Genomic DNA, 7,440 nt, shown 5'->3' with positions numbered 1-7,440 from the left:
TGTGGTTTATAATGTTGAACTTTAACTTCAGGGGTGTGTTAAGATCACTTACCCTGAGTATAAGCGATATATGAAAGTGTGTTTTAAATGGTGCATTCCATTTGTACTCGGAAGTTGGAAATTCCGAATTCCCAGTAGGAACTTTCACGTCCTAAAGTCACAATTGTGAGATAACATTAAACTTACAAAAAAATTAAGTTGCAATTTTGAGATATAAAAGTCAAGTTATCAATCTTTTTTTTCCTTCCATAGCAAGCACCATTAATAAGATCAAATGAACCTGTCAAAATATGCCTAATGAACATGTAGGTGTAAGTCAGGTCAGACAGGGTGTAGACTGCCCAACATTAGAGGCGTAACCTTTATTAAACTGTGACATTTACAGGAGCAGTTCACCTGATGTGCCTCGGCCTGTTATGAAAGATCCTCTGCAGACCAGACAGGCCAGACATTCATTATTAACACTCATGATGTTAAACCGCATTCAATGTACGATTAATTCAATAAATGTTTTTATACAGACAGACTTTCCACATTTATCTTCTCGCACTGAATTGCTCAACAATTCATGTTGTTCTGTTCATCAGAGCTCTGCCATCTCACCTGAGGCTGTCTCTCATGATGTTACACAAGGACTTGGACAAATGTCCACCTCTAGTTCAACTCCACGATACAGTAGCTACCAACCTCCTAGCAATGTCCTAGAAACTATCCAGAACATCTTAACAACCACCTACTGTAGCAATTCTCTATCCCCCCAGAATATCTTAGAAACCACCTAGAACACCTTTGCAACCACTTACAACAGGGTTCCCCAAAATTTGTCCCTTGAGAGCCACTGCCCTACAGAGTTCAGCTCAAACCCTGCAATATCCCTAACTCGGCAAGGCAATGGCTCTCCAGGGATGGATTTCAGGAACCTTGATCTAGAACAATCCTGCCCCTGGACATCCTTGAAGTTTGTAGTTATCCTGAAGACCTTGATTAGCTGGTTTAGTTGTGTTTAACTAGAATTGGAGTTAAACTCTGCAAGACAGTGGCTGTCCAGAAAAGGACTGGATACTCCAGAACACCTTTGAAACCACCTAGCAATGGATTAACAACAACTCCAAACACCTCACTTACCAATTAAAAATGCCCAAGCATCCACCTAGAACAGGGGTTCCTAATCCTGCTGCTCAAGGGCTAACATCCTTCAGAGTTGAGCTACAACTTTCTCCAGCACACCTGCCTAAAAGTGTCTGGTTCAGGTGTGTTTAAATAGGATTAGAGCTGAACTCTGCCAGACAGTGGCCCTCCAGGAGCACAACTCAGAACATATTACTGACCACTTTAAATGCCCTAGCAGCCACTTAGAGCAGGGGTGACCAATCCTGCTCCTTGAGCGTCAACGTTGCTCTGAGTTTCTCTACAACCTGCTTCAACACACCTCCCTGGATTACCTGAAAACCTTTATTACCTGGCCCAGGTTTGATTAATTAGGGTTGGAGCCGAACTCTGCAGGACAGTGGCCCTCCAGGTGCAGTATTAGATACTTTCGATCTAGAAACATCCTAGCGATCAGTCAGAACACCTTAAAAACTACATCAGGGGTTCTCAACTCTGGCCCTCGAGATCCACTTTCCTGCAGAGTTTAGCTCCAACGTTGATTAAACTCACCTGCCTGTAACTTTCAAGTAATCCCAAAGACCTTGATTAGCTTGTTTAGGTGTGTTTGTTCGGCGTGGGAGCTGAACTCTGCAGGAAAGTGGACCTTGAGGGCCAGAGCTGAAAACCCCTGAACTACATAGTAATGCCTAAAAAAAAACCACAGAACACATTGCTAACCATTTTATATGCCTTAGAAGCCACTTAGAGCAGGGGTGCCCAATCCTGCTCCCCGAGAGTTAGTGGTCCTCCAGGAGCAGGACTGAAAAAAAAAGTCAAAAAGTAGGCCTACCTTAGTAGTCTTTGAAGTACCAAGCAAATACCATGTACATGAATATAGAGATCATTCAGTACTATATCAAAATACCATGGTATTACAATCAGATTCTATCACTGTGCCTTGGGACTGCCACAGTACTTTATGAGGGTAGACAAATATCTTACCCTTGAAAATAAACCAAGCAATATACAGCGCATTGAAAAAATTCAGAGGCTGTTCCATCATTTTTCTGAGACTTCGACGTGGTTATTTTAAAGTCATGGCTTCTTTTGTGCCACCCTCAGATATTATGCAGAGCTCTTGACATGCTTGACTGCTGCACCTTTATTCTGCTCTTGGCTCCTGAACTCTGGAGCTCCTTCAAAGTTATTGTTGGCCTCTCTGTGGCTTTTCTCACAAGTCTGGGAGGTATCTTACATTTTCTGATAACCCAATATGTTGTGCCCATTGGGGCATCCAAGCACTACAATAATGTTGTTTTTTTTATATTTTCCTAATTCATGCATTAGTTTCACTTTATTTCTAACCTGTTTGGAAAACACTTCAGTCTTCATGTTTACAGCTGTCCTTGTCAACAATTATCAATTATCCAGGTGTTTTGTATGAATATGTGGCAGAAATTTTGTTATTCACAGGTAAAGGTAACAGCTGTGCCTCTCAAACCAGTCTTCCTAAAAATTTAAATTTGTCCTCATTTATTCACACTAATGTGATTCCAAATCTATATGACTTTCTTCTGTAGAACACAAATGGAGATATTTAAAGATTCAAGCTTCAAACATGTAACACAGGTCATTAAAAGGCCATAATAGTAGTGTAAAAGTAATGTGTACAGCTTTAAGATTTAATCAAAATTCACACTCAAATCAAATCATCTTCTTCTTGTGACTTTTACTGGTAGTTGGCAAGCCAGCTTTCGATGCATAACTGCCACCTACTGGTTTGGAGTGTGGAGCTTCAGTGTAAAGTGAAGGGAAAAAACACTCCATGCTCACATTGGCTATCTGAAATCACCCTTACATAGTGCGCTATTCGAGGGGACAGCCATTTGTAGTGGTGGACTATAGTGGACATTATCAAGTGCATTCATTCCATCCCATAATGTTTTAATCCCACATTTTTATCTTCATTTTTAATGGGTGAACTAACCCTGTGAAGAACACAAAGCAATGTCACATTTAATAATTTTGCTTTTAAGTACTTAAAACTTTTTAAAATTCAATAAAACTGTAAAACAAGATTCAGTTAAGGCTCTGGATACTTGTGCAAATCACATAAGTGGCTCAATAACTAAATAAACCACCACGTGTGTATATGCTTTTTGAGACAGCGTTTAATGACTTACGTAGGAGAAGCCACTGTAGCTCCTTGTATTCATGAGATTGAAAGCATTTACCTCCTCATCTGAAAGAGTAGGACTGAGTACTACGTTCTCAGTGTGGTCTAAATGACGTTAATTGCTGCGATTGAAAATGCTTTTCAGATGAGTGCGGCACGGATTCCTCCCCCTTGTTGGTGTCTTTCGCAGAAAGCGTAGTCACAACGATGGCTTCGATGGTAGGTGGGTGGGAGTGTGTTTTGGCTAGTTGTCTCATGCAATAAGCGTCTTCTCCCACACAGTGATACACAGAGCATGTGTATACATACAGGAGCTCATAAAACAAAACAAACGGTACAAACAGTTTACTTTCTTTATCGTACAACATTAAGCCAACATTGTTGTTTGTAGAGCTCACATTAGTGTTATATTACCTACATTTAAAAGAATAAACAGTATTTTAAAGGGATAGTTCAAGCAAAAATAAACATTTTGACAATTTACTCACCCTCATGTCATTACAAATCAGTTTAACTTTCTACTTTCTTCTTCTGCAGAACACAAAAGATGATACTCTGAAGAATGTTTGTACTATTTTCATCTATACTTTGGACCCCATTGATTTTCACGGAATGGACAATTTAAAAAAAAATCATTTTTTACAAGCCAAAACATTTTCATTTTTTATGTGTGTGCGTATCAAACCACAATGAAAAGCTTGTAAATTCAGCTGCATCCATTAATACAGAAATCTATGAGTTGAATGCAGAAACATTAGGGGCCATTTAAGATGAGCACTGCCCTTTTACTAAAAACAACATCTCACACCATAAAAGGTTTTCTGGATCATTTCACATTACCCATGAGTCACCTCAGTTATCATTAAGACATCTTGAGCTACAAGCAAACAGCCCAACACTAAGGCTACGAATTAGCTTTTTCCCTCCAGTCTATAGTCAACCAGATGGTTCAATCTCTAAAGAAATCAATGCAATGTGATCTTTCACCGTCGTTTCATTGCAAAAGGCCACACAATGAGATTTTAATGGGTGAATCTCACAAAATCTGTTAGAACATGGCCATATTCAACATAATGTTATTGACATTCTTAACTATTTTACATTTTGGTGAAATGGTGGCTAATTCATATGAATTTGTAAATTTTTTGTATGATCTATGTCCTACTGATGGTAATGTTTCGGGGTAGACTTTATGATTACCTTTTAAAAAATTGTACGTTCTTCGTATGATTAGCATCTGACAAATTCATATGAAATCACAGTTTCATATAATACTTACATTTTCCAGTAGCTGCATTTCCATTACAGATTTGTGCAAACCGTTTGCAATATTTTACAAATGTTGATTAAACAATGATGGTGTTTCCATTAAAGGTGGGGTAAGGGATTTCTGGAAGCCAATGTTGATATTTGAAATCACCAAAACAAACATGCCCCTACCCCAAAAGGATCTCGCCCCTATTTTGATGTACCCAAATAGCGAATCCATATTCGGAAAGGCACAGAAAACGAATAATGCGTTCTATGGAGCCACAAAAGGGACATGGTTAGCCGCTTGCTAGCAGTAGCCTGTTACATTACAGTAAACAGAGAGAGGTAAGGAGAGATGACCGATAGGACGATGTCGAATGATTTGCATATCCTGAGCACCACTGACAAATATCTAATCTTGTGAAACGTGTGGGAAGTAGTGCCACTCCATAGTAGTGAGTGAAGTGAGTGAGTGAAGTGACATTCAGCCAAGTATGGTGACCCATACTCGGAATTCGTGCTCTGCATTTAACCCATCCATATTTAACGTGCACACACACAGCAGTGAACACACACACACCGTGAACACACACCCGGAGCAGTGGGCAGCCATTTTATGCTGCAGCGCCCGGGGAGCAGTTGTGGGTTCGGTGCCTTGCTCAAGGGCACCTCAGTCGTGGTATTGAGGGTGGAGAGAGCGCTGGACATTCACTCCCCCCACCTACAATTCCTGCCGGCCCGAGACTCGAACCCGCAACCTTCGGATTACAAGTCCGACTCTCTAACCATTAGGCCACGACTTCACGCAGACTAGATTAGTCTGCGTGTGATCGCAAATCTCAAAAGTGAAAGTAAAAAGCAAACGTGCATTCATAAGTGATTTCAATGTCCCGCAAATTAATAATGGCTCCCTGAAAGCACTGAAATATATTTTTCTCGTATATCTCATATATATCGTATTTATTCCCTTTACGGTTGCCGTAGTACACATCATTACCTTTCCGAATACCGGATTCGGGCACATCCCTACTATTTATGACATACTAACACAAATTTCAAATGATTTTATCGCGTCCAGTGTAGACAGACTTTAGCTGTTGCACCACGTCCGGTGTAGACGCGGTGTTACTCTCCTATCGAGAAGAACCAAAGCAACTTCGGCGTCCGATCGCAGGCCATCCGCTCCTTGAGTTCTCTCTAGCGCTGGAAAGCTGATCTGATATTTACATGGGTCCTGCTTCTTGCCTTATCGTTCTGCAGATATTCCACTTTTGTTTTTTATCCGCCATCTCTATCTTTCTGTCGCTCGTCTCAGCTGTTCACTGAACGCTCTCTCCTTCATATCATGAGTAGACACGCCCCTTTCTGCTGATTGGCTACAAGTTTGTTTTGGTACTCGGCCCCGACTCAGTTTTCTAAAGCGTTTTTGAAAAATTACATACCCCACCTTTAACTGATGTTATGCGAATAAAGCAAAAATTTTCCTCTCGTGATAAGTCTCGTTATAATAATAATAATAATAATAAAGAAAATCATAATAAATACAACACTTTACCATCAAAGTTATGTCTCTGACTGATAATAATTCAAAATATGGAGCTGAAAATAATCTTTATTAATAATCAAAGTTGAATTCCAGATTCGATAATATTTACAATTAATATTTGACATGAGAGTCAAATATTGTCGAGTCGATAGTGACAAAAAAAAAACTTTGTTAGAAAATTTACCTTTAAATATCATTTTTAAATAAAGTTTCAGCTAATTAGCAAAGCCTATAGTTAACATAAGTAGATGCACCACACTCTGACTCAAAATCTTGTTTCTCAAATAAAAGTGATTCAAATGTAGCCATGAACTATTGTGGATAGCGTTCTCCTTGGTTTTGTTCCAATTCGCCATTGTTAAACATACATGCATCATTTGTCACACTTGACCTAATTGCTGTGGCCTTTCCAAAGGAAATAATACTCTCAATATCAAAACCTGCTGTAGAACTGGCATTATGTAATACAGTGAACTCCATGAATCATGTACACGAGCCGGCATACTGTACAACAAATTCAGTGTGTCGGTTTGAAAAACCACAGAGGGTAAAATAAGGAAGAATTCACAGCGGGAGCTCTAGCAACGATACTTTAAAGCTCTTCACCTGCTGTGGCCCCACCGTGAGCCTCTCTTTGCCTCTCTGAGCACCTGATTATGCTGAGAGAGGCTGCTTTGCACTGCGCTATTGTGAAACAAATATCTGGATGTCATCGGCACATCTTTCCCCGGTTTATTCCTGATATCTCCAATAATAGCTTCCACTCACGCTTCAATGGTACTTATGTTATTCGAGCACTTTCTTTAGCGATTTGACCGTATACTTGAGCATAGTGGGGTGGGTGACAGATCAGAAGGATATGATATGGATTCATCTGCTTCTCTCCTAAAATGGACTTGAGTATAAAAATAAGACAAGCATAAATACATGTAAATACTTTTTCTGTATGGTGCAGGAACAATGAAATGCTGGATTGAATATAATTCTCTACCGGCTGCATCTATTTTTGAAGCAGGTGAAATTATATAAGATCACACCTGGAGTGAGATGTTTATTTAATTACTGCTAATCATTTTAGTTTTGTCGTTTTACTTCTTAAATATTGTCAATGTAAAACAACTGTATTTTTGTTTCTATAACTATGGATAATATTGAAAAAGAGCAACCATATAGACTAGGGAGAAATGCCATATTGTGGTACAATGATGATATCAGATGGTAATACCATGGTACTTTCATAACTTTTACAATGGATGATATGTTTATGTACTATGGTATTTTCAAGGTACCTCACATAATACTATTGTATTACTATTGTAAATGTCCAAAAATAATTATATACAGTTTCTATCATAACGCCATACTGCAGTTGGAAATC

Source organism: Barbus barbus, assembly GCF_936440315.1.
Source record: "Barbus barbus genome assembly, chromosome: 50".
Lineage (NCBI taxonomy): Eukaryota > Metazoa > Chordata > Actinopteri > Cypriniformes > Cyprinidae > Barbus > Barbus barbus.
Note: the sequence above shows the minus strand (reverse complement) of the source record.